The 25,372-nt window shown below is 51.4% G+C and overlaps 1 protein-coding gene across 9 annotated transcripts in view; it reads right to left on the bottom strand.

Annotated features, from left to right (window-relative positions):
• LZTS3 (leucine zipper tumor suppressor family member 3) overlaps positions 1-25,372 on the bottom strand; it is a 115,421-nt gene that overhangs the window by 74,670 nt on the left and 15,379 nt on the right. The window contains exon 2 of one of the 9 annotated variants that reach the window (XM_025200648.1): positions 12,307-12,572. The exons of the other annotated variants lie outside the window; for them this stretch is intronic. The gene's annotated coding sequence lies outside the window, so the exon portion shown is untranslated. The remainder of the gene's footprint in view (positions 1-12,306; positions 12,573-25,372) is intronic. 9 annotated transcript variants of the gene reach the window in all.

Here is a 25,372-nt window from a genome sequence, read left to right on the forward strand (position 1 = left end):
CTCTTTCCTGCCTATGCAGGGGGTCGGACTCGATGATCTATTGAGGTCCCTTCCGACCCTAACGTCTATGAATCTATGACCCGTCCACCACCTCTCTCTGGGTGCGGCCCTCTAGCCAATTTGCGACTCATCTGACTGTGTAGGTGTTGATGCCACAGTCCCCTAGTTTTTTAATGAGGATGGGGTGAGGGACAGTATCAAAGGCCTTCCTAAAGTCCAGAAAGACTATGTCCACCATGACACCTGCGTTTAAGGATTTTGTGACCTGGTCATAGAAGGCCACCAGGCTGGTCTGACAGGACCTGCCTCTAATGAACCCATGTTGGTTGCCCCTAAGCATAACCTCCCCTGCCGGCCCCTCGCAGACATGCGCCAGGATAACTCTCTCAAACAGCTTACCCAGGATCGAGGTAAGACTGGCCTATAGTTTCCTGGGTCCTCCTTCCTCTCTTTTTTGAAAATGGGAACCACGTTGGCCCTTTTCCAGTCCTCTGGCACATCACCAGAGTACCACGAGTGCTCGTAAAGCCGTGCCAGGGGTCCCGCTATGACCTCTGCTAATTCCCTCAGCTCTCTGGGGTGGAGATCGTCAGGACCTGCTGATTTAAATACGTCCAGTCCCTCCAGAAGTTCCCTGACGAGATCCTCATTGACCCTAGGCTTGGGTGCACCTCCCCCGGGGCCTGAGGGGGTCCCGGGGGGGGGGGGGGGCAGATCCAGCTCTTCCCCTTGGTCGGGTGGTCTGCAGTAGACCCCCACCGTTAAGTCCCTTTCCCCCTGACCCCCTTGTATTCAGACCCAGAGCACTTCAGTCTGCCCCTCCTCTGCCCCTGTGCTACTCGTTGAGGATGTGCATTTCTCCTTGACGTACAGCCTCACACCCCCGCCTTTCCTCCCTGTCCTGTCCCTCCTGTACAGCCTATCGCCCTTGATGTTCACCGCCCAGTTGTGCGTTGGGTCTCACCACGTTTCGGTGAGCCCCACTATGTTTGGGTTGGCGTTAGGTAGCAGGGGGGTAAGTTCCTCCTGCTTGTTCCCCATACTGCGAGCATCAGTGTAGAGGCATTTGAGGCCTCCTGAAGATGCATGCACTGCCCCCCTAATCCCAGTACTACCCGGGCCCCTGTTGCTTACCTGGGTATTTGTTCTGCTCGTCGTCGGTCTAGGCTGGGCTGTTCTTGTGGGTGACACGTTGGGATCACGGGTATAGGAATTTGCTCAAGGAAGTTAGGCAGGTTCACTCTGAGACAGGGCCCTATCATTGGAGCCCCCCATAAAGGACCTGGGAGCACCTGAGAGCCTCAGAAAGGGATTTTCAGAAAATGGCCAGTTAAATGGGGAGCTTCCCATGCTAGCCATGAGGGACACGCGTGCTCCAGGCAAAGCAAAGCATGGGACAAAGTACAAGGTCAATTCTCCACTTCAGAAACAAACCCGTGACCCGACAGCAGGGAGCTGAGAGAGAACTTGCTCCCAAGGACCATGTGCTCTGGAGCCACTTTTCTTACAACGCTGCCCAATTCAGCCGTTGCATTTCACATCTTCCCAAAGCAGCTGCCAAAGACCGGCATGGCCCCCATTTCACAAATGGGAAAACCGAGGCACGGCACAGCAATGCGACTTGCCCAGGGTTACCCAGCAGGCCAGTGGCAGAGCCCCGGCTAGAAATGAGGACTCCTAAGCCTGTGTCCAGGGGGGGAACTGCAGTCCAGTCCCAGCTTGCTGCTTGTTCCAGGCTCCCGGCTGAAAGAGCTCATTCTTCCCACAGTGTTTTTGGGCCCATTTTTGTAAACGATAATGCAGCTCAGCTGTACTCATTTATGCCCAAAGAAACCACATCCTAAGTGTTTGGGGCAGGGGCTGCCTTTAAGCTGTGTGCACAGCCACAAATACCGTGGGGCCCCGGCTCACGATCGGAGCTGTAATTGCTTTGGAGATGATAGGGTCTGACTATACAGACTAAAGGGAGCAGGAGGGACTGGAGCCAGTACAATAGGCTCGGTAGCAGACAAAGCACCCTGAAGGGAGAAGCTGCTTGCGAGTCACAGCAAAAAGCCCCTGGCCTGTGCATCCCCAGGCTAAATGCTTTCTGTCCATGTGATGCCTCCTGGCCCGCTGCCTGCCTGAACCCCACCCCACAAAAAAAAAAAGTATGAGTTATGTGTTAATCTATAACGAATTAATTCACAACAATGGCCAGAGACAATGTGAGGGTTATTTCCTTGAGTTAAAAAAAAAATAAAAAAAATCAGGTTTCGGTGACTCAGATGCTTTCCGGACACGTTCATGTTTTCATACCTGTCTCACTGCCTGGAACTAGCAGAGCGAGTGCTTATACTTGGCTCTTCCCGAGACCGCTGTAGGTCAAAAGGACGGTCCTTGCTCTGCTGAGCAGTCACTTCTCTGAAGCCATCGCACATGTTAGTGGTAGCACTGGGACTGGAAAGTAGGGTGGCTTGCCTCAAACACGGCAGCTGTTGCGCTGGAGTGATTTATTTCATGGTTAAAGAAGCCCACAGAAATGGCTTCTGCAGAAATCAGTGGGAAGACCCCTAAAACCTATGCATTGATTGGCATGTAGCAGGGCAGTGGGGTTCAATGGGTGGAACACAACTAAAGCACCACGCGGGGCACCAAGACAGCTGCCCTCTTCTCCCCGCTCGGCCACCCATCTGTTGGGTCACCGGTGCAATCCCTTCAGCTGTCTCTGCTGTGGGCTCCCACCTGTACCATGCACGGGCTGGTCGCATCCTCCTTTGGGAAGGGCTTGGCGATCGACTGGAAGAAGTGGGATGGCTGAGCTACTAGGATAAGTTGTATTTTGTGTCTTACTGGGTTGTTGGCCCAACTCACCCCTAGCATAATTCCACTGAAGTCTGTGGCATTACACCAGGAATGACTCTGCGCCCCCTCCCGATACTGGGGGAGCGGGGGGTCCTTGTATTGCTACACCGGAGTTGAAACCAGGTGAGGACCATTATGCTTGATTTGTGACCCAAGAAGTTTCCTCTTCCATTTTGGTTAGTACTGGCAGCCTGGGATGGCCTCCAATGAACCTGACTGCCTGCACGCACCTACTCTGGATACCTTCAAGAAATGCTCGGATGCTCATCTTGCTGGGGTGATTGGACCCCAGCTGATTTCCTGCCCTTGGGCAGGGGGCTGGACCCGATGATCTCGCGAGGTCCCTTCCAGCCCTAACCTCTATGAAATCTAGGAAGCCTCTCTAGCATTCAGCTTAACTCCCTTTGTTCACCCCGAACACATGGCGTGTCTTACCTTGGTACTACCAAGTGCAACTCCCACTCGCCTAACGAGGCAGGAGGGGTGCCAGCATCAGTGCTCTCTGTGCTGGCAAATGACAGAACGGGGAGCAATGGGCTTAAGTTGCAGCAAGGTTAGATATTAGGAAAAACTCTCTCACAAGGAGGGTAGTAAAACACTGGAACAGGCTACCTAGAGAGGTTGTGGACTCCCCATCCTTGGAGGTTAAGACCCAGGTTGACAAAGCCTGGGCTGGGATGATGGAGTTGGGGCTGGTCCTGCTTGGAGCAGGGGGTTGGACTAGATGTGACCTCCTGAGCTCCCTTCTAACCCTCGTTTCCTATGATCACGGCCGAGTTAGTTTGAAAGAGGGACATGAGGGTTATTGGTTGTTCTCTTCTCCCTGCACAGGTTGTTCCAGCTTGCCCATCGCTGTGGCATGAGCCCTCTCTAAGCATCATATAACCTAACCAAATGCTGTAGTAAGGCCCAATGCTGCGAGCAGAAAACCCACAGGCTCATCACAGCGTCAGCTCCCCAGACCCGGCTTATTGTGCTTTCTTTCGGACGTACAAACTCCCCCATAACCTGGGGAATCGGGCCTCGCCTTCCGCCCTCCCCGTCTCTTTAAAAGCTTTGTGCTTGGACAGCAGCGCTCAATACTTCGAACTCTGTTAGAGAGGCGGTGTGATGGGCACTAAGCTGCAGCGCTTTCCCCGGCGGGGAGGGAGGGCTATTAATAGATTCAGATGGGGAAGGCAAAGCCCAAACTCTTTCTGACATCCTGCCTCGTGCGGCACAAGAAAGCCATCCTCCCTCCAGACCTCGCTCTGCTAAAAGCTGTGGCTGGCCCAGGCGAAGGGCCTCGTGACCTTCAAAATGCGTGCTGGAGGCTGGGCAAGCCCAGAGGCCCAAGGGGGGTTGTTTAGCCTGGACTTAGCAGAGAGGCAGGGAGAGAAACAATGGCATTTAATCCCATTCACTCCAAACTGAATTGTTTTGGTGCCCGTGGCTGGCACCGGAGCCCAGGCTGGCAGCTGCCCTTGCACCCTCCAGCTGCAGTGCGATGAGTGCAGGTTGTGCTTCGATTTGTGCCCGGAGCTGAGGCCAAGGTTGGTGTTTTTCATTGAAAGAGACCACGAATGGGGGCTCATTTACCCTCCGCAGAGATAAATGCCAGGTCTAGGCCTCCCTACACCACAGTCCTGGCACAGTCTCCAGCGTAGGGGCAGAGAGGGGAGCGGGCACATCTTAGGGTGTGCTTCTTATGGCATCTCGCAGGAAAGCAGGGTCATCCATAATACCCAACCTGCTCTGCCCCTGGTCTCTGCATCAGCCCTGGGGGGATCCTGATGCTGCTAATTGACCAAGCGCTAGCACCAGCCTCCCTGGCAGGACCCTCCCTTTGTGGCCAGGGAAGTGTCACACAACCCGCCAGCCGGATCTTCTCCCAACCCTGCAGGTCCTTGCACAGAAAACCAGCCCCCAGTGCACACTCACACTGGAAAGGACACAGCCCTCGCTGCCCAGAGCGCCTCACCTCTGCAGGGGTAACGCAGAAAGCGTCTTGGAGCGGATTGGGAAACCCCATCAAAGCAGTTTTCTGCAGAAACGGCCTCTTGTGACCAAGCTGCATTTGCGGGGAAACGCTATTCATTTCAACCAGCTTTCCTTCTGGGGAAACAAGTGGAAAAACAAATCGCCTGGAGCAGATGAAGACGGAGCCTCCGTGTTGCATTTCTAAGGAGTTTTTGTTTTGATATTTATCCTTGATTTAAAAAAAAAAAAAGGAAGAAAAGACATTTCTAACCCCTTTTTTCCATGGCTGGAGGCACAGAGCACTGACCGACGCCAGATGCAGTTTGCCTCATGGTGTTGTTTTGCAAAGAAATATTTCAAAATCTGTGTTTCTGCCCCATCTGGGGCAGTGAGGCACCCCAAGAAATAAAAGGGACGAGGCTGCACAAAGGACCAAGAAGCCCAGTGAAAACCAGAGGTGATGCCCAGGAAAAAAAAAAAATCTGGGACCCCAGATGCCTCTTCCCCAGGGCCATGCCCTTTGCTGACCCTGCCATCATCCAAACTTGCTTTCCAGCGTGCTTCAAACATGCATCCAGTGTCTGCCCTGAGAGCAGATGGCAGAGACGGGGCTTGGCACACCCTGCCCAGCCAAGGTGTCTCTGAACTGGCTGGATGGCCCTGTTTTAGCTCCTCATTTCTTTGGGGCAGAGTCTTTCCACTCCGTATTGAACAGCGCCTAGCACACGCTGCTCTCAGTTGCGGTAATCAGGACATGATTAGCCTGTCTGCAGTGCTTGTGCCCCTAATTTCCAACGGGAGCTCTGACTCTGCAAAGAATGGGATCCCCCACGGTACCCAACTATGGCCCCCTTTTCCACCTGCGCTAGCTGCCCAAGAGGCTCCTCCGCACAGCGACCCAGGCTCCAGGCACGTCAGACTAACACCTGCCCGCAAGGCCGGCTTCCCCAGGTGAACAAGATATCTCCTTGCACTGCAATTCAGAGGAAAAGCCGTCCTGCTCCGTGTTATGTTTCGGCCAAGCAAGGTCATGGGATTTAAACCCTCAAAAACCACTCCTCCTCGCTCTCAGGGAGGGCTTAAAAAAACCCCTCTCTCCCGAGAAGCTAACCAGCTTGGAAGCGGTGCCGCAGGATGTTTCCAGTGCTGCGAATCCAGTGAAAATGCAACCGATTGGGAAAGGCATCCGTGAGTCATCTCCTCCGTGACCTCGCAACGCTTCACTGGAGCTATTTTCGGGCCAAACTGGCTTCAGTTCTCGCACATGAAGCTTCGAGGTCTGGGACCTGAGACTTGTCCTCCTGCTCAAGTACTGCGCTGTCCGGTTCAGGGGAGAGAACGAAGTACGCTACTTCATGGACACCGGGGCCGGGGCCAACCCATCACCAAGGATTACTGTTCAGGAGAGAAAAAGTTAACCTACTTGGCACGGACGTGGCTCAAGGCAGGGGTGGGTAACAGGATACGGGGCCTTCTGCTCACAGGTCATCGGTCAAAGCCAGCCCAGCTGTTAATGATCTAAAGCAGTTACTCTGACGACTGTGAAGGTCGTTTGTTGGGCTCTGCTCAACAGGCAAGTGTCCAGCAGGTAATTAGCAGGGCTGTTGGCAGCTCCAAGAGTGGGACTGAAGGCTGAACGGACAAGGAGGATCGATCTTTCCTTTCACTCGCCCAACGTGTCGTTGGGCTACAAAACTCACGCTGGCACAGGCTACGATCAAAGCCAAGAAATGGGCCAGGTCCAAAGAGGAGTGAGAAATCTAGAGGTATATGAATGCTAGGGAGGTTAAAGAAAAGGAGTACTGAAGGGGAGAAAGCTTTGCATGTCAGGGCTTAATACCTACCTCTAAATATTAAGGATTGGGGCCACATCTTCATAGCGGGCAGGCTGTCTTGCATCTATCTACCTTCTGGGGGGTCTTAGACCTTTCTCAGCAGCGTCTGGAGCTGTCTGTCACTGGAGACAGGATGCTAGCCTGCATGTGCTGCACATCCGAGCTAGCCTGGTTAGTCCTGCGTTTCACAGAGACGGGATTTACCAGATCGGGAAAACCCTTAAAAACCTAAGTCTGCTGAAATGCAGCCACTTCTGGAGCATCTGGGGATGGAGAGGACAGAGCAGCTATTTATAGACCTGGCTTGCCTTGGGGTTTCTGGGTTTTCAGTAGAGAAATTGGGCTGGAAGGGACTTCCTGAGGTCATCTAGTGCGACCCATTGGTCAAGGCAGGATCATCCCTGTCCAAACCATCCAAGCCCTTGATCAACTGATTCCTAAAAACTACAAAAATGGCACAACCAAAAGGCACACTGCCCCAAAACACCAAGTGCATCCTCATCTGCCACTGGTAAAGCAGGGGGACGAGAGCTGGCCGTGCCCTGCTACTGCAAGGGTTATTGAAATGCGCTTGGGAGACCCTCGCTACAGAGGAAGGCAACCCGCCCCCCCACCTTTCCCCACCCCCCCATAAAGTCTGCAACATCTCAAATGGGGTGATCGGTTTGCCCGTGAGCAGAGGGGCAAGACCCTGTAACCCAGAACCTCTGGGTATTAATCCTGGCAGGAGAAGAGGCACACCTCAGTCAAAATCCCCGGCGGTGACTGCAGCCAACATCCAGTGCTTCTGAGGAAGGCGAAAGAAAAAAATTCCCTGATGCTTGTAACAACTGGAGGGAACAGAAATCCTTCCTGGTCTCATGCGGCAAGCCGTAAACCCCAGGAAAAACCAAACACCCTCCGTTCTGCTCTGCAACCTGGGGACAGCAAGCAGCACCTCACTCATCACACCTTCCAGCTGGACAGCCAGAGCTTCCCTTTCTGCATCCCCGCCATAACTTATCCCGGCTGCTTTCATCATCTTTCATAACCGAGTTGGTTGTGGAGCTCTGCTTCGTGCTCCTGCTGCCGAGCATGATCTTCTCCAATATCCACCTGCTGTGGGCTGCACAGCTCTTCCCGTGATCTTTTGGTGAACCCAGAGCACAGGTGTGTGCGCGTGGGAGCTCCTGGCCCACTCCTGGATCATCCCTGACCAGTGCTTGTCCGACCTTCTCCCCAAAACCTCCAATGATGGAGACTCCACAACTTCCCTATGCATCTGTTCCACTGCATCGCTGTTCTCACGGTGAAGTTTTCCCTGATATCCGATCTAACCCCACTTTGCTGCACTTTCAAGCCATTGGTGTATGTCCCACTCACTGCAGTAATGTTCTCCCTCTTCTTTATGGCAGCCCTTCAGGTATTTGAAGAGTGCTACCATGTCCCATCTTAAGTGCCTCTTCCACAAGATGAACATGGCCATTTCCTTCCGCCTCTCCTTGCTTTCGAAGCCCTTTAACATCTGACTCTGGACTTTCTTCAACTTCTCCATGTCTTCTTTAAAATGTGGAGCTCAAAACTGCTCATGATACTCCAGATGAGGCCTAACCAGTGGCAAGTAGAGAGGCACTATCTCCTCCTGCATCTTACACCTAGTGCTCCTATTAATGCAGCCTGAAATTGCATTCACCTTTTCACAGAATCACAGATAATGAGGGTTGGAGGGGACCTCAGGAGGTTACATCTAATCCACCCCCTGCTCCAAGCAGGACCAGCCCCAACTCCATCGTCCCAGCCAAGGCTTTGTCGAGCCGGGTCCTAAACACCTCCAAGGATGAAGACTGCACCACCTCTCTGGGTAACCTGTTCCAGTGTTTTACTACCCTCTTAGTCATAATGTTTTTCCTAATATCCAACCTCAACTTTCCTTGCTGCAGCTTGAGCCCACTGCTCCTTGTCCTGTCATCTGCCCCCACTGAGAACAGTCCAGCTCCGTCCTCTTTGCAGCCCCCCTGCAGGGAGGTGAAGGCTGCTATTCAATCCCCCTCGGTCTTCTCTTCTCTAAACTAAATCAGCCCATTTCCCTCATCCTCTCCTCACCAGTCCAGTCCCCCAGCCCCCCAAACATTTTCATTGACCTCCATTAGGCTCTCTCCAATATGTCCACATCCTTTCTGCAGTGCTGGGCCCGAAACTGGACACAGGACTCCAGATGTGGCCTCACCAGAGCTGAGTAGAGGGGAGGACTGACTTCCCTCCATCTGCTGGCAGCGCTCCTACCAATGCAGCCCAGGATGCCATTAGCTTTCTTGACAAGAAGGGCCAATATTCAGCTTATTGTCCACTGTAACCCTCAGGTCCTTTTCGGCAGAGCTGCTGCTTAGCCAATCAGCCCCAGCCCGTTCATGGGATTGTTCAGTCCTAAGTGCAGGACTTCGGGCCAAAAGAAATTTTATGAGGTTCAGTAAGGTTTCTTATTGAACCTCATGAGATTTCTTTTGGTCCAGTCTTCCAATTTGTGCAGGTCCCTCAATCCTGGATTAGATTCAGCCCATCATCTCCCTACACATCCCTCCTCTCTCACTCAAACAAGGATCCTGCCTCTCCCCTACCCTGGGCCGGCTTTGTCTACTTGAACTGCAAGCTCCTCTGGGCAGAGACTCACTTGGCTGGGCGCAGTCCAACGTCAGCTCGACTGTGACGGGGGCTGATAGGTGCCAGCAGGACATGAATACTCAGTGCAGAATCCCAGCAAAACAGGGCTGGAAGGGCTCAAGGCAGGATTAGCCCTGTCTAGACCATTGCAGAAAAAAAAATCATCTGTGTCTAACTCACGCTTAAAAACCTGTAATGACAGAGATTCCCCAAACCCCATAGGTAACGTATGGTATCGTGCCTGAATTCACGCAGAAAGAACACCCTCGAACTATAACTGCACACCAGCAGCTGACATGAGCAGCTAGAGACAACTGGGGGGGAAGAAAGCATAGCTAGCAAGGTTAAAGACAGTAAGAAGGAAGATTTTTTTATTTGCTAAATATATTAGGAACAAAAGAAATCCTAGTAGCGGTTTAGGCCAGTAATTTGGGTGGTGAGGGTCAGGAGACCATCAGTAACAACGCAGAAGAGCTAGAAATGTTCATCAAAATATTTCTACTCTGCTTGTGGACAGAATTAGGCTGGCAAGCCTCTATCACATGAGGATGATGAAGTATTTTCCAGTCCATTAGTATCCAAGGAGGATGTTAAACAACATCGACTGCAGATAAACATTTTTAAACCAGCAGGCCCCAACAATCTGCACCCAAGAGCCTCAGCAAAGCTGGCGGAGAGGATCTCTGGCTCGGGGATGTTCATATTTAATCAGTCCTAGAATAGAGCTACAATTGCAGAAGACTGGAGGAGTGCCAATGCTGTGCCTAGAAATGGTCAGGGAGAGACTGAACAGTAGAGGCTGCTTAGTCAGATCTCAGTCCTGAGCAAAACCCCGGAAAAGCCGAGGCAGGATTAATTTAATTAGGAAATAAAGGGAAGGAGTATAATTAAATGCCAGTCAACACGGGTTAAGGGAGACAGAAGATCAGCTTTGTTCAGCCAAGACCCGAGCAGGTTACAAGCGTGGTTGATAAAGGTAATAGCACAGATGGAGTGAATCCACGTAAAGCATCTGACTGTAGTGCAACATGTTCTGGTTAAAAAAAAAAAGAAAGCAACTAATAATAATCAACAAAGTAGGTGATAAATGAGCTAAGAATGGATTAATTGCCAGATCTCATAACCGGGGTTGTTATTGAATGGGAAGGTTTCTATCATGGTCCCACCAGTGCTAGGTTTGATACTGTTCATCATTCCCACCGGCGACCTAAAGCAGAGCCACTGCTGATAAAACTTGTGGCTGGCACCAAGAATGGCAGACTCATAAATCGCGGGCAGGACAGGGCAGTCAGGCAGAGTGGTGTGGACCACTTAGTTCAAACCTGTGATTGAATGCAGCCAAGTGCAAAAACGTACATCCAGGAAGGAGTGGCCGTGACGTCTATGCAACAGACTGGGCTACAGCTCAGCGACTCTGGAAAAGACCCGTGTTCAGCCTGGGCCATACGAGATCACAGCAACATATGGCGGCAAAAAGTTAGCGACCAACTGTCTGGACTTTTCTGGGCCAGTCCAGCATTTTGGAGATGCTGCCTCTCAGAGAAACTCCTGAAATAGGAGAAGCTGGTCCTGGGCTGGTCCCTGAATGATACTCTAGCTCCAGACGGCTTCCTGTAGCATCTACTGAGAGGACACGATGCTCCTTGGTGCTGCGTGAATGCAGGTAGACTGCATCTGGTTGCTTTCTATCTGGGAGAGATGCACAATTCGGCTGTGTCCATGCCAAGCTGAGCCCAAGTTAGCTAGCTCTGTCTCTCCACGGTGCTAATTAGGCTGCATGCACTCAGGTGGTATTGCTAACCAAGAAAAGCAAGCTGTATAAGCTACTTCTCTTTCCAGAGGCCCCCAGAGCGTCTGGGACTGTGCCCCAGTTTTGGTTCCTGAAAGCTGGTTGCTTTAGGAAAAAGGGCTGATGAGACCCTTGGATGGGTAAATAGAGTAGTGGCAGACAAGGTTCTTCGGGTAAATCTGATGTCTTTATTAGACCAACTCAAATAGTTGGAAAAATTCTTCTTTGCAGACTTTCAGGTTTAAATACCCTCCATCAAGCTGAGAAAGCATCCGAAAGCTTGCAAAGAATTTTTCCATCTATTTGAGCTGGTCTAATAAAAGATATCAGATTCACCCAAAGAACCTTGTCTGCTTGTGTCCTTAGACCAACATGGCTACAACCTATCCCTGTGAATACAGTAGTGAAGAGACATAGTGAAAATGCACCATAAACAGCACTGGGGCTGTTGTCTGCTCGTGCAAAAGGATGTTCCAGTTTGGGAGACGGTGCAGAATGGTTCAAGCTCTGAAGAAGGTGCTTATGGCCCTTTCCTTTTTCGTGTCCTTGTGACAAAGTATGCAGCAGAATCCGCAGAATCTGTTGAATCTGTGCTTAGGGTGGGAGATTTAAATAGCCTGATCCATCTAGCTTAGTGGTGCTAAACCTGCCAGCCCTGGGGACTGGAGAAGAGGCACAGGTCTGGTTTGCAGGCATGAGATCTGCCCACAGACCAGCCCAACCCAAGACATGAGATCCAGCTGCAGTGACCCCACATGCCAACTCTACCATGCCCCAGGATGATCTAGCTCATAGGGCCATTATCACCTGGCTCTTGGGGCTCCTCACAGGTCAGGAAGCTTGGCCTTGTGGGCCACCTTTGGTCTGCAGACCAGGTGTTGAAAACCTCAGCTCTAGTAGTCCCTTCTGGCCTTAAACAGCATTAGAGGAGGTTTCTACCTAGCCTAGGATCTTACGCTGCTGAAGTCCACGGGAGATTTGTCACCAATTTCCAAGCCAGAAGGAGCAAGCCCTTACCAGGTATAACAGTCAGGTCTAAAAGTCTGGCTTCCTCGGCTCTCCTAGCAAAGCCTAGGTTAATATTAATGACCTGGATCATGTATTTCTATATCACTTACGTTACTGTACAGCAGCCAAAATGCACAGGCGAGAAGGGGACTGACTTCTCAGTGACTGGCAGGTTAGTACAAACTGGAATATCTTCCATACAGGATGCAGCAAAATTAACTATTGTATACGAACCCGATCTCTGACACCATTACAAGCCATTTCCAATGTAATGACAGAGTGTAAAACACTTGACTTTTTCGGGGTGTGCACGTTCCTGTACAGCGAGGCCCTTCTGAGCTGGGTTTTCCATCGATTCCCTCTCCAGGTCCAGTTGCAGACACAAATGACCGGGCTCCCACTCAGCTCCAGTCCCAGTTGCAGCTCCCTTGTTTGCCAGGAGCCACGGCCCATCTGGAACGGTGTTGAACACAGAGACATCTGGTTTCCCAATCATCTAGCTACAAGAAATGCCATTATTTAGACCTCAATACTAAGCTGGCCCAGTAGGACTTGTAAGCAAAATAGGTAACATTTTCAAAAGGCTCTGCAGCGATTTAGCAGCGCAAGTCTAATTTTCAACAGTAACTTTGGCTCCTGATGTCCATCTCTATCGAGATACACAGGAATTATGCACGGTTATAGTGTTAGCTACATCTGTTCACAACGACAGGGCTCAGTGCCAACAGCATGACCCGCAAGTGGGGACCGGCTAAGACATGATCACCCTCAATCCCATTCATCTTTGCATCTTTCTGGGACACGGCTACCTTGTTCCTTCCCGCCTAGGAGTACTGGTTCTCAGGCCATGAAATGCTAGGGCTGGAGGGCCCCTCAGGGCTGACCTAATCCAAATGACAGGCTGTTCATCCTCTTTCCTCCAAGCTAAATATGCCTAGTGCCGTCCGTCTATGAGCTTGCATAGAAAGGTCAGCAGGGGCAACAATGCAAGTCCATTCTCTCAGCTATTTGCTAATGGAGAATCACCCGAGTAGTGCAGCAGCAGATGCGGCTTTTTCCTTACCAGGGAATAGAAAAGGTCGAAGTGCTTTCTGGGAAACCGGTGAACACTTAATATTGAGCTTTAAAAAAAAAAAAGTTATCGCTGCTTTGCCATTAGCCATCAAGCCATCTCCGAATGCAAGCATGGTTCTCACTCTACACCTCTCCCCCTGTCTCAGAAATTAGGCATGGAGGACAACCAGATCATCCTGTCCACTGCTGCAAGGGACACGCAGGGAAGTTTCTCTCCAGGAGGTTCTCCAGGGAATTGGCCCCATCCAGGTCTAGAGGGCCCCGTACAACACGGCTCCTACCATCTCTCTAGGGGAATTATTCCCCGCCTGATTCCAGCTCCCAACCGGGGGATTTCAGCTTCACTTCTTTCTCTCTTGATCCCATCCCATTTTTCTTAGCCGTGACAGTAGACAATTCATCTTTGCTCCGTGGCGTTTACACCTGCTGACTACTTGGAGGCTTATCAAATCCCATCGCGGCTCACCAGTCGTCGCTTAGACAGGTTGAACGCATGCAGCTCCTCGTAAATCAATCCCTTTAGACCCCTGATGGCGTTCATGGCTTTTCCTGGAGGCGTTTACAGATCACAAAGGCTACAGCATCATTCTGTTGCTTTGGCAGCAGCAAAGCCATCTCCTTCCACAATTAGCACTGGAAGCAGCCATGCAGGCCCAGCTAGGGGAAACGGGTTAAGGCACAAACTGAGCCTGAGAAAGGGAAGAAGGAGGATCCAGGGAACTGCAGACCAGTCGGCCTCACCTCTGTCCCTAGAAAAGTTCATCGAGCAGGTTCTCCAGGAATGCACTTGGAGAAGGCGGCGATGAGGAGCAGTCAACATGGATTCACCAAGGACAAGTCATGCCTGCCCCTGCCCTTAACAGCTTCAGCTCAGGGTAAGCCATGCAGACACATGGGCTAGGAACAGATGTTGCCTTTATCCCTGGAGAAACTGTGCCTGTGTTTCTCCTGGAACAAAAATAACCTGGGATTGGCATGTATACCTCTGATGAGGGTTTAGTTAGCGATGAAAACAGTGCTGCTTTTCTGTCATCAACTCGATGCAATCCTGGGATAACTGTACAGGTGAGCTTTGCAATATTCTTGTTACTACCCCTTATCCCAGAATTTATTTTTAAGATTTATCCTGGGACACAGAGGTCTACAATTGCACTTTGTCCTGGGATAAAAGGGTTTATCCCAGTGTTTATAGCCATGGAGGAAACAAAGTGAAGGCGACTCAGAGCTCACATAGTAGACCTAAGCTCATAGCAGGGCATTGGCAGAGCTAGAAAGAGAACCCATATCGAAATGCCCAGTCCCGTGCTCTACCAGCTATAGCAGTGGGTCTCAGCCTTAAAAAGATGGCAGCTCCTTTACTTGAACCTAAGCACACATTGCAATTGCACCTTTGTTTTCCTGTTCAGTCATACCCTTAGATCAAGCTGTCCAGGGGCAGGAACACAGATGGTCCCGTTGTCAAATCCTGATTGTGCCAAAGGAGCAAAGCAAATGTGGACGGACCACAGAGAACTTACTCCCCCCTGTAAATTAGGGATAATAACCCCTTCCACCGCAGAGCTGCCCCGAAGATAATTCCACTCTTATCTACAAACTACTCCGACGCTTCGGTGACGGAGGGCAAGGCGAAACCTTAGATAGACGCAAAAATGTCAAATGTTTGGCTGTAGTAATAGTGAGCATCTCACCCAGAAACAGGCCCGCTAACGTTTCCACTTTGCACTCATCCTGTTGATGCAGCTGGGGGCCACTGGAGACCTGCAAGTATTTATAATAATCAGGGTAATTTATTCCAATTGCTGCAATCAACTAATGAGCAAACAAGATCAATTCAAATGAAGTTACTGTGTCAACAGAGAGGCGCTTGTAGCACTGGAATAAAGCAGTGCTGGGATGTCCCAAAAGATATGCCTGGTATTAAAAAAAAAAAAAGCCCTCAAAGCTTTAATACTGGGAGGAGCAGACTGGAAGCAATCAAGGAGAAAGCAAGGGCTACACATTAAGCTTGGAGCAGAGAAAGCCAAGGGAATTGGGAGGCGCTAAGTACAGAGAGAGTCTGACAACAGAGAAGCTGACAAATATGTGAAGGCCGACAGAGATTGATTATTCTCCTTAGTCAGTCAGGACACAAGCGGTAACAAGTCAGAACAGCAGCAGGTAAGACGGCGCTATTCATTCAGGAATCTGTTCCCCGTTATGCTGCGGAGAGATCCCCGTACCACCATCGTGGCTCGGTGCAAGACAAACTGGAAGAGAAGGAATATTTGGGGATCACCATCACCAGATTCAACACCTACCCTGTCCCAAATGTGGAAAAGACCAGTCTAGACGAGACAACGCCACCTCTTTTCCACCCCGCTGACCTCCCGATGCAGAATGAGTCACGGAACGGTTGTTAATTCGAGCCCCGGCCTCCCAAGTAAAAAAACTCTGCAAGTTAAGAGCTGGGATCTGCTGTCAGTCCCCTTGGGGTGCAATTTATGCTAAACCTGGATTTCTGTGCATGTAACTGGGGGGGCAGAATCCATCCCCAACAGGTTTACCATCAATAGAAGGGATGAGGGGTTTAAACGTGACTCGTACTCAAAACGTAGAAGACCAGGAATTGCTGTAGGTCAGCAGGCCTCAAGCTTGAGCTGAATCTGGTTTAACTGGCCAGCCTGGTTCAGTTGACCATTGCGGTGGCCTTACCCATGCTTTCAGACCCGGCACCTCCAGGCTAGAAGCACTGCACGCGTCGGTGCAACAGGTAGGAGCAGAGCTTTCCATCAGAAATGAACCACTTGCTTGTTTTCCATGGTGCAGCAAGCCCCTGTCCTCTTCGTTGGGCTTGGGTGCAATGATGCCAGTTAAAACCAGTTGCAATGGTGACCCCACTAGGAACTGAGCTGAACTCCTTCCACACAAAACACATCGTCAGATGGGCACAGCCTCCAGCCATTAGCAGTCATCATCACAGCATCAGAGAGGGAGATAACCGTAGGCCACTGCCAACCTGAACCAACCAGTCCTCCATCCCCGTCCTGTTCAGTGGGAGATGCGAGTGACAAAAGCCATTGCTTCCTAAAGGCTATGGACCACTCCGCTGTTCATATTGATGGCCAGCCCAATGATCTGCAGCCTGGCTACTCAGGTCCCCAGTCTCCCTCAAATCAATGGGGGTTTACTGGTCTCCCTCCACCTGAACTTGGATCCCTCCTCTCTTCCCTTGGAAATGAAGAGCAACTCTCCAAAGACTCCTGGTAAGGACATTTGCAAAAGCAAATGAGACTGGGGAAAAAAAAAAATCACGCTGAGCCCAAGGCAAATAGTTTCACTCTTTGCCTGACTGGGGTTATGCGCACCGAAAGAGCGAACTAAAAGCTGGAGCGTTTGCCTTCTCACCCCCACAGGGAGTATCTAATGAAGACGCCGGAGACATGAGCTAAGGCAGGCTGATCTGAGCATAAAGAAGCGGTGGGGGGGGGAGAGATCCACCCTGAATTGCACAGGGAAAGCAAATGAGAGGGTTGGCGGCTCGGCTAAACCGCCGGCTTGATCCTCACTGCTGCCAGAAGCACCGAGAAAGACGAGGCTGCCTGGACACCGGTCAATGTGGACCCATCACTGGGGCAGGAAGAGGAGTGGTCTAGGAGGTCGGGCACCAATCTAGCACTTGGAAGAGCTGGCTTGGTATCCATGCACCATGCAAAGGCTTCCTCTAGGACCATGGATAAGTCCCTTATGGCTAGTCTGCGCTCTTCCATGGTGTGCCAAGGTGGCCACCATGAAGCATGCCCTGCCTACCTTGTACAACATGCACCAATAGCACACAGGGGATACCCCAAAAAGGAGGGCTGCACGCAAACTCTGAGCCTCTGGAAGGCAGTCACATTGCCTCCTTTCTGGGAGTCGGCCTACGTGAGGCAGGGGTGAGCGGGCACTTCGCCTCTTCACCACAGCCAGGACTGCCATGGCCGTGTAGACCAGCCCTTAGGGTCTCTGTGCCCTGGATCATCACTTTACCAAGGGGAATCATAACATTGCCCTACCTCTCCGGCTCGTTAGGTGCTCAGATGCTACAGCAGTGGTCCTCAACCTTGTTCGACTCAAGGAGCCCCTCGGAAAATGCCAGCTCTTCGCTTTCACTCATTTCTTGTGTGCAGAAAATAACAGAGCAATTCTTCTGTTGCAAAAACCTAAGACAGACCATAGAAGACCCTCTGAATTCCTACTGGCAAATCCTGCGTAGGTGTTTCCACACGTAACAGTGCTAATATTGTGTAGCACCCTGTAGCATCCTTAACAGGATCCCACAGAGCTCCAGGGTGCCACAACACCCTGCTTGAGCATCCCTGCACTGCACTAGCAAAGGTGATATGTAGCTAGCCAGCCTCTGCCTACAAGCAGATGCTAACGGGGAACAGTCTCATGCGGCGTCCACTGAAATCAGTGGGAGTCTTTCCGTTGATAGAAGGTGTGATAAACTGGAAGACGGCTGTACTGCTTTTATCAACGCAGCCCCTGCCTACATGTGGCATATCAGCAGGCTTGACAGGACCCCCACTTTTAAAAATCAATAGACATCAATAAACGATGATGTCAACACACTCACACACTGTCAAAAAAATGTTTAAAAATCCATTATTAATCACTGAAATGTATAGAAACGGAATGTAAGAAAAATGATGGATGATGGAGAACTGTGCTGAGTAGCTTGGACTGCAACCCCCAAAACCCCAGGGGACCGGGAACAAAGGAAGAGGAAGTGACAAAGTGGATGAGGGAGTGAAGCTGAGGATGATGGCAGCTCTTCTGCTCAGCTGGTGGCAGTCCTACAGGACTTATGTGTGCCATTAATAAATCGTCTCTCTCCCACCCCTCCACCCCCTAATTTCATGCAATCCTGAAAATCTCAATGGATTAAATTAGAAATAAGTGCTTTAAAATAAACATCCATCAAAATTATAGCAACAACAAAGTGAATCCTGCCGAGCCTACCCATAAGGAGGTACTTGCTAGGGAAGAGAGGGGAAAAAAAAAAGAAAACAGACACCCCCAAGCAAGGCAAATCAAAACTAAAGCAGGCACTTATACAATAAAACCATGAAGTCCTCATTAAAACCAGGGATACTATTTCTGAACAAATCCTTGTTTTCCAAATGAAGTCGCTGGACCCGCTGCACTCCACGGACTTGGCCCGAACTCTCAGACCTCCCCTCCCCGTTTTGCCTCATTCCAGCCCCTCAGCATTACCTGCCTTGCTGACAGACAGCAGCGTGCCCTGTTGTCTGCACCCCGCGTAGCTGATCACAGTCTCATGCACGACACTTCTTGCCCTCAAAACCAGCTGCTGGAAATTGGGGTGCAGGCTATAAGCAAGGAAGTACGGTAACAGCCGTGACTGCTGTTTGGGCTTCTGCTGGGCAAATGCAAAAGTAACTCCGCGCAGATCCACGGGGACTCGGACAAGAGCAGGCTCCACTCCTTACTTACAAGGGAAGATCTTTTTTCCTTCATTTTGCCTCTCCAAAAACAAAAGGTGCGCATCTTAGTCCAGGGCACGTTCTATGCATGAAAATAGGGTATTCTTTCCTCCCAATCTGTTAATTGGCTGAGTAGGAGAAAAAACTAGCCAGGAAAGCTGGCTGGTAGGCTAGTTAACTGGGTTCTGGTTGCCCGAAAGATATCCTGCAGCCTATCAGAAAGTGTTATCGCGTTTGGATGTGCTGGCAGCAGAGGCGAGGAGGACTGTTTCAAAGACGAGTCACGTTCCTGCAGGGCTTCATCAGTGCTGCCGAATGAGCGATGGGGTACGAGGATCAGCACAGTTACAGGATGAGCAAAGATTAATTTAGCTTCCCCACCATGAAGAGCAGATGTTGCCTTTGTGCTCTGTGTAAAGCACTTTAATGCTACCTAGAGCCCAAAATTCAAGTGACCAGAACTGCCCCAACTTGTACTGGGATAGCATCTGGGTGCTCTGGCATGAACCGGCACCCCACTGTACTTTGTGCCTGTATAGCACCCAAGGAGAGAGGCCCTGCTCCAAGACAGCTTACAGCCAAAAAAGCAGCGGGCAGCAGGGGTTTAGAGTGGCAGGCCGGATCAACCCGGCTTTAGTCCGAAGCAGGATGGCGTTTCCCACCCAACTTCTCCCTGCTGGGAAACACCTCCCTCCCACACTATGGTGCAGTGTGGGCAACCTCCCCCCAGCTCCAGGGGCCAGATCCAATGACTCTGCATATTGGCCGAATGGCCGCAGGTTGCCGACCCCTGGCCTAAAGTATGAAACACGAGACTACAGGTGGATGCATCTGACAGAGGAACCCGAAGCAAAAGCATGGTAGGGGATGCACTTATTTTTCTGCACTCGAAAGCATGGTAGCCGCGGCAGGACAAGCACTGCCAGTGCCTCAGCTGCCTGCCTGCTGCCAAGGTTTTAAGCACTCCCCAAAGACGAGGGGGCTTTGCAGGTGTTTGCAGGGTGCTCCTCCTGCACGTGGGTGGTCGGCACCGGGGAGAACATGGTGATGCTCAAGCAGTATCCGAATGAGATAACTTGAGACTGGTCCAGGCCAGACAGGAAGAAGCTGCAGTCATTGGGACAGGACCTGAGGAGGGGCTGGATGAGAGCTGGCTGCATCTTGCCACCCTGGGAAATCAACACACAGGTCACTAGCAATTTAACAGCTTGTTGGCGACAGTCTTCCTGGGAGGTCTCTGAGGCTACGAACAGATGTCGAATTTGTGCCAGAAGAATCTTTTTCTTCTGGAAGATGTTGTGATCGTTCAAACCTCCATTTCTGTGGTCCTGGGACAGACCCCCAAAAAGGTTCAGGGCATAAGATTCACCAACAGGTTGTCCTGGGACGCTGAAGAAGGCATCTGAAAGGACGTCCCAGCGTTGCGTCATTGGATCAAGGGCAGAAAAGCGGCAGCGCATTCAGCAGCTCATTGAACCCGAAGTGGAAGGGAGATGCATGTGCATGCCAATCCCAGGACTTTCCTCTTCCATGAAAACCCAGGCATGACTGGTCCTGGGATAAATGGGACGTCTGTCCATTCCCCAAGGCACCACTTGGGATGGAAGCGCCGGATCCCCGAGACATGAGAGATCAGGCCTGCCCTGATGGTCTGGGGTTTCCCCGAACACAAAGGATGCCAGTTGGGTGAGACTGGCATGAAGACCAGCACAGGAAGAGACAGCAACTCTGAGCAGAGCGAGGACCGGATTATCTCACCCGATGGAAGGAGAGATAGGGCAGGTGAAGAGGATGTGGCAAGCCGAGGCAGACAGCGACAGACATTGCATGTAGGCCTGAGGCTCTTTTTTCATCGCTGCTCATTTTAAAACCATAATCCCACTCCAGCCAAGTGACAAAAGCAAAGAGGCAACAGGTGAGCCCTAGGGAGACCAGGGAAAACGCACACGCGTGGCAGCCCAGGGGGCAGGGAACGTGCTCCAGGCAGCCTGGTGCCTCGAGGAGCAATCTGCACGTGCCAAAGGCTCTCCCAGGAAGGGGCGAGCCTGGCTTCCTTGCACCCGAGCCCAGGACAGGCCTCCCCGTGCACGCCGCGGCACCGAGATGGAGACAAAGAGCAAGTCTCTCGGACTGCAACTGAAATCTAATCGCTCCCGAGGAGCCTCCCTGCGCTGTTGGCAGCCGGGCTGGCAAGCCGCCCGACGTCTCTATTCCGCTTGCTTCCCCTTGCACAAAAGCCTCGTTTCAGCCTCGAGAGGCTGCTGCTTCAGTACCACGGCGCGGCCTGTTCTCCGGGGCGGAGGTCAGCCCATTTCTCTTTCACAGAGAGTTTCGAGGCTCCCTGCCAAGATGTCAGCTTTCTTTAACCTCATCTGCTTTCACAGGCAGCTCTGCGGTGCAGCCCTTGCAGAGCCGAGTCCGGAGAGATCTGCGGGGAGGGGACGGAGGGGAACCAGAGCCAGCTACTGTGCAAGGACGAGGGGTGGAGGGAGCTGCCCTGCTAAAGGTTATGGAAGTAGGGGGAAATGGGATGGGAGGACGAGGGGCTGGATTCCCCAATGCAACTCGGGCTGAGCCAGCAATAGTTATCCGCCCCACCCCAGCCCCGGTTTCATGGCATCCTCGGGCTGGAGACCCACTCTCTGCACAGAGAAGGGCATGTTGTTCCCAACCCATTCCAGATGCCCAACCAGCCTCTTTATAAAACCCTGCCCGGAAGGAGATTCTGCATCTTCCCTAGGCCATTGAATCACATGGTTAAAATGGTGCCTGGACCTCTCGCCCCGAACCCGAAGGATGAATTCCCAAAGGAGGTCTCATTGCCGAGCAGCCAAAAGGAGCAAGGCAAGGGAGACAAAAAAATACAGCTGACCTGGGTACTCTAGACATCCGCTTTCTGTTCTTCAGGGAGAATCCATACATTGCACTGGTTGGTGGCTGAACTTGGAGGAGTTGGTCAGGCCAAAAGAGGAATGCTGGTTTATGCAGACCCTAAGCAAAGACCATGCTTGGGCCTCCCTCTACGCCTTACGCCTTTCATTAATAGATCCTGGAGGATGGACACAGATGCAGACCCAGACACCCCACCCCGAATACGGGGCCGAAGCGACTCAAAAGCGTTCCTTTACAGAGGAATCACCATTTTGCTGCTCGCCTTCAGGGAGCAGCCTCTCGGGCACCCACAGCTTCAACGGCAGGAACTAGAGAGCGAGTCGTGTCCCAAGAGATGGACCGCGCAGGCATGGGGCGTTTCACCTCTGAGCCGTGAACGTCCCCCACTCAGCAGGCTGAGCTGAGCATCGCTCGCAAAAGGCCGGGCCAAAAAAAAAAAAAAAAAAGGATGCTCGAGTTTTCCACGTGGAAGAGCAAAAGCAAGGTGGGCTTTTCAGAGCAGCTGGATATCCGATTCCACTGAAGGGATCTAAATCCCTTTGGCAGGCTTAGGACCTGTGTTTGAAAGGACAAACATCCTCCATCTCTTCCATAAAACAGCTCCTCCATGCTGTGGCGCCAGCAGGGGAGACAGCTAAGGCATGATTTATTATTTAATTTATCCATTATTAAAGTGTTAGGCTGTGCTCCTGAACAAAGGCCCCTATTCTGGGCAATTTGCTGCGTAGCGACATTCCAGGCTGCAATCTGAGAGCCAATTTAATCTGGTTGAAGGAGTAGTTGCTCTCTAGCTCTCGTCATCTGCCCAGCTGGGAAGCAGCCCATTCCCTAGGGGTGTATGGACAGGACAGCAGGTAGGACTAAACCAAGCCATGTTTTCCCACTAGTCTCAGCTTTCGCCTCACCCACCCCAAAAGGAAGTCGCAGGACATCCTAGGGATGGAGACGTCCCTTTTGCCCTCCAATTGCTGCTTTTTCTTCAGTGGCTGTAACGCACTATGGAAGAAACCTCCAGCCCTGGAGCGGTGGTCGAAGTACTGCTCGGAGATTTTCATTCTTTGTAATTTAGCATTTGAACTAGGCCAGGTGAAAGCAGAGTCCACTGAGGATTTACTGGGGGCAGCAGCTGCATGACCTTAGCATCTCCCCAGGCAATGTGTACAATACATCAGGACTTGGTGCACAAGAGACCGGGGCCCATTCCTGGTCTCTGCTGGCTCTTTAGTAGTTACTTTCATTGGGTCTCAGCTCACCAGCGCGTTCCCTGATGCGCAGGCTCATGCAGGTTTTTGTCACATCACCACCAACCAGACTTGTAGGTGTGGGAATAGAGTCCAGCCTCTAGCAGATCACCGGCCTAACTTAGTGTCATCAGCTGCAAATACTCAATATAGGCTCAAAGGATCAAGAGACTGGCTTGACAGGAAAGAGAAACCGAGTCTCTATGCTATTTGGATTCTGTCTCCAAGACTTTTGTTGGGTTCACCTGGGCTAGGGATAGACATTACATAAACTGGTTTAAGTGATGCCAGAAACTAGTTTAAACCTGTAATGGAAAATAACGTTCAGTACACATAAACCAGTTTGGGATACTACATTCAACCAGGTTTACCAGACTTAACTGATTTGGGTCAAAGAGGTTTATGCAATGTCTGTCCCAGACCCCTTCCTGGTTTAAATTAAACCAGAGTCCCCCAACATCCTGGCATGCTCTCTGGGCTGGGTGGGGCTCTATGCTCCAGAGAACTGGGCAGGCCCCTCCTCTCTGCTCCCTGGATGCAGCTCTGGCAGAGACTGCAGATACAGTGGGGTCTGCCTGGTTTCCTCCTGCTCCCCCCTCCTCACCACAACCTGCTCAAGCAGGGACACTCCCTTCCCCTCTGCCTTACACAGACAGCTCTCAGCATCAGGTAGCAGACCGCATACTGGCTACGGTCCGTGCTGTGGAAGATGGGACAAAGGCAGACAGGACAGTGTTGGCTTAGGGCTTTTTGGAGCTAATCAACAGGTAGCTGCTAAGTCCCTCCATTTCTTCCTTGAAAAAGGTTGTTTAAGAAGAGCTTAAACTAATGAGAGAGCCTTTCGTTTTCCAAATGGGCTGATAAACACTGAGTTATCAACTCCCTGCTGGGGGGGGGGGGGGAAGATCCCCTCCCTAATTAGAGGATCCTGCATGATAAACACTGAGTTATCAACTCCCTGCGGGGGGGGAGGGGTGGAGGAAGATCCCCTCCCTAATTAGAGGATCCTGCTGGGGCCTGGCCATGCCCCCCCTCAGCTCAGCACTGTACAAAGGAAGGGAGGGCTACTCTGGCTCAGGCTAGAAGCCAGGGGGTGCTACTGTAGGCATGTGCTAGCATTTCTGGGATGAAAAGGGAATGTCTAATCCACCTCCAAATCGGTTCAAGCTTTGCAGGCTACACTAACCTGCAAAGACTGAATCAAATCAGGCTCAGGCTTTTCGAATTTCTGTCCCTAGCCCTTGACACTTCTCTCTGCCACTGTGAAGACTAGAAATTCCCTTTTATTAAAAAAAAAACCAACAAAAAATGAGATTCTTCTCCAAACCCATGAATCCAGAGGATCCAAGGATCACAAGATTTGCAATAAAACCACAGGAATTGGAAACGCTCCTCACTGCTGCAACTGTTAACTAGGAAGCCAGTGACTGTGCTCAGCTGAGGTGCATTTTTGTGACCTGCAGACTGACAGCAGGCAGCACAGAGGGCCCAGCCAGCAAGATGGGAATGACTTTCTTTGTGAACTACAAGCCTGGGCTGGCTCCAGAGATGACCCTGAAGTGAAAGGCTCCATATCCGATTACTAATCCCCAAAACTCCCCGTGTAATCTGTTTTATAAGCATTCACTCCTAGATAAGGAAAGAGCAACGCCTGCCTCTCAGCGCATTCCTGAGGGGAGGAAAAGGCCGAGACAAGCAGAACGTGAACGGGGCTTAAAGCATCTGCAGCTCTGACAAATAATTTCACTGGAGCTCCTCCATTCAGAGGCCTCGGACTACGCAAACCCAGCCCTGTAGAAAGGAATGCGCTTGTCAACTCTCTGAAGTGTGTGAACAGGGAGGAGGAAAGGAATGACTTGGGATGTCTGATAAAGCAGAGTTGTAGGATGTAAAACACGTAGCCCTGCCATCCAGGGATCTCGGTGCTGCCAAGTACGGCGTTCAGCCTTCCAGTATCCCCCAGAATTGGGTCAATCGTTATCTTCCGCGAGATGCAGGTGAGGAAACTGAGGCACCGAAGCATCTACAGATCACATCATTTGCCCAAGGCTACCTAGTGAATCTGTGGCAAAGCATGGCACAGAAACCAGAGGCCTCGACTGCCAGCATTAGCCATAAGAGCTGCAGGCGACGCAAACGTGGCTGGCCCCATTGTCTATGCATTAGACTACCTTGGGACCCCCATCTCACATCCTGATCGTTCCAAAGGAGCAAAGCAAATGTGGACGGACCACAGCGAACTCTCCGTGTTGCTGCATTTCAGCCAATGGCTCTTGACATTGGTGTAGACTCTGGCAATGGTGCCCAGCTCTACCGCCAGACACTCAGGTGACTTGCAAAGATGCCCTGGAGATTCCCCTGACAGCGTGGAGCTTCCCAACAAGGCAGAGGCTGCCCCGTTACGAAGGAGCAAACTCGGAGTCCATAGGTTTTCTCTATCCGGATTTGGCCATGAGCCGCAGAACAACCAGAAGCAACTCCCAGCGAGCCCAAAGTATGCTCACATATGGGTCTTGGCCATTGCACTTGGGAAGGGAAAACACTCCCAGTCATTTGCATTCATTTAGCAGGTGGGGGGTCGGGAGCAGGACCTGGAAGTATGCGAGACGCCTATGCATTACTGCATCT

Source organism: Alligator sinensis, unplaced genomic scaffold (assembly GCF_000455745.1).
Source record: "Alligator sinensis unplaced genomic scaffold, ASM45574v1 scaffold12_1, whole genome shotgun sequence".
In the NCBI taxonomy this organism is placed as follows: domain Eukaryota; kingdom Metazoa; phylum Chordata; order Crocodylia; family Alligatoridae; genus Alligator; species Alligator sinensis.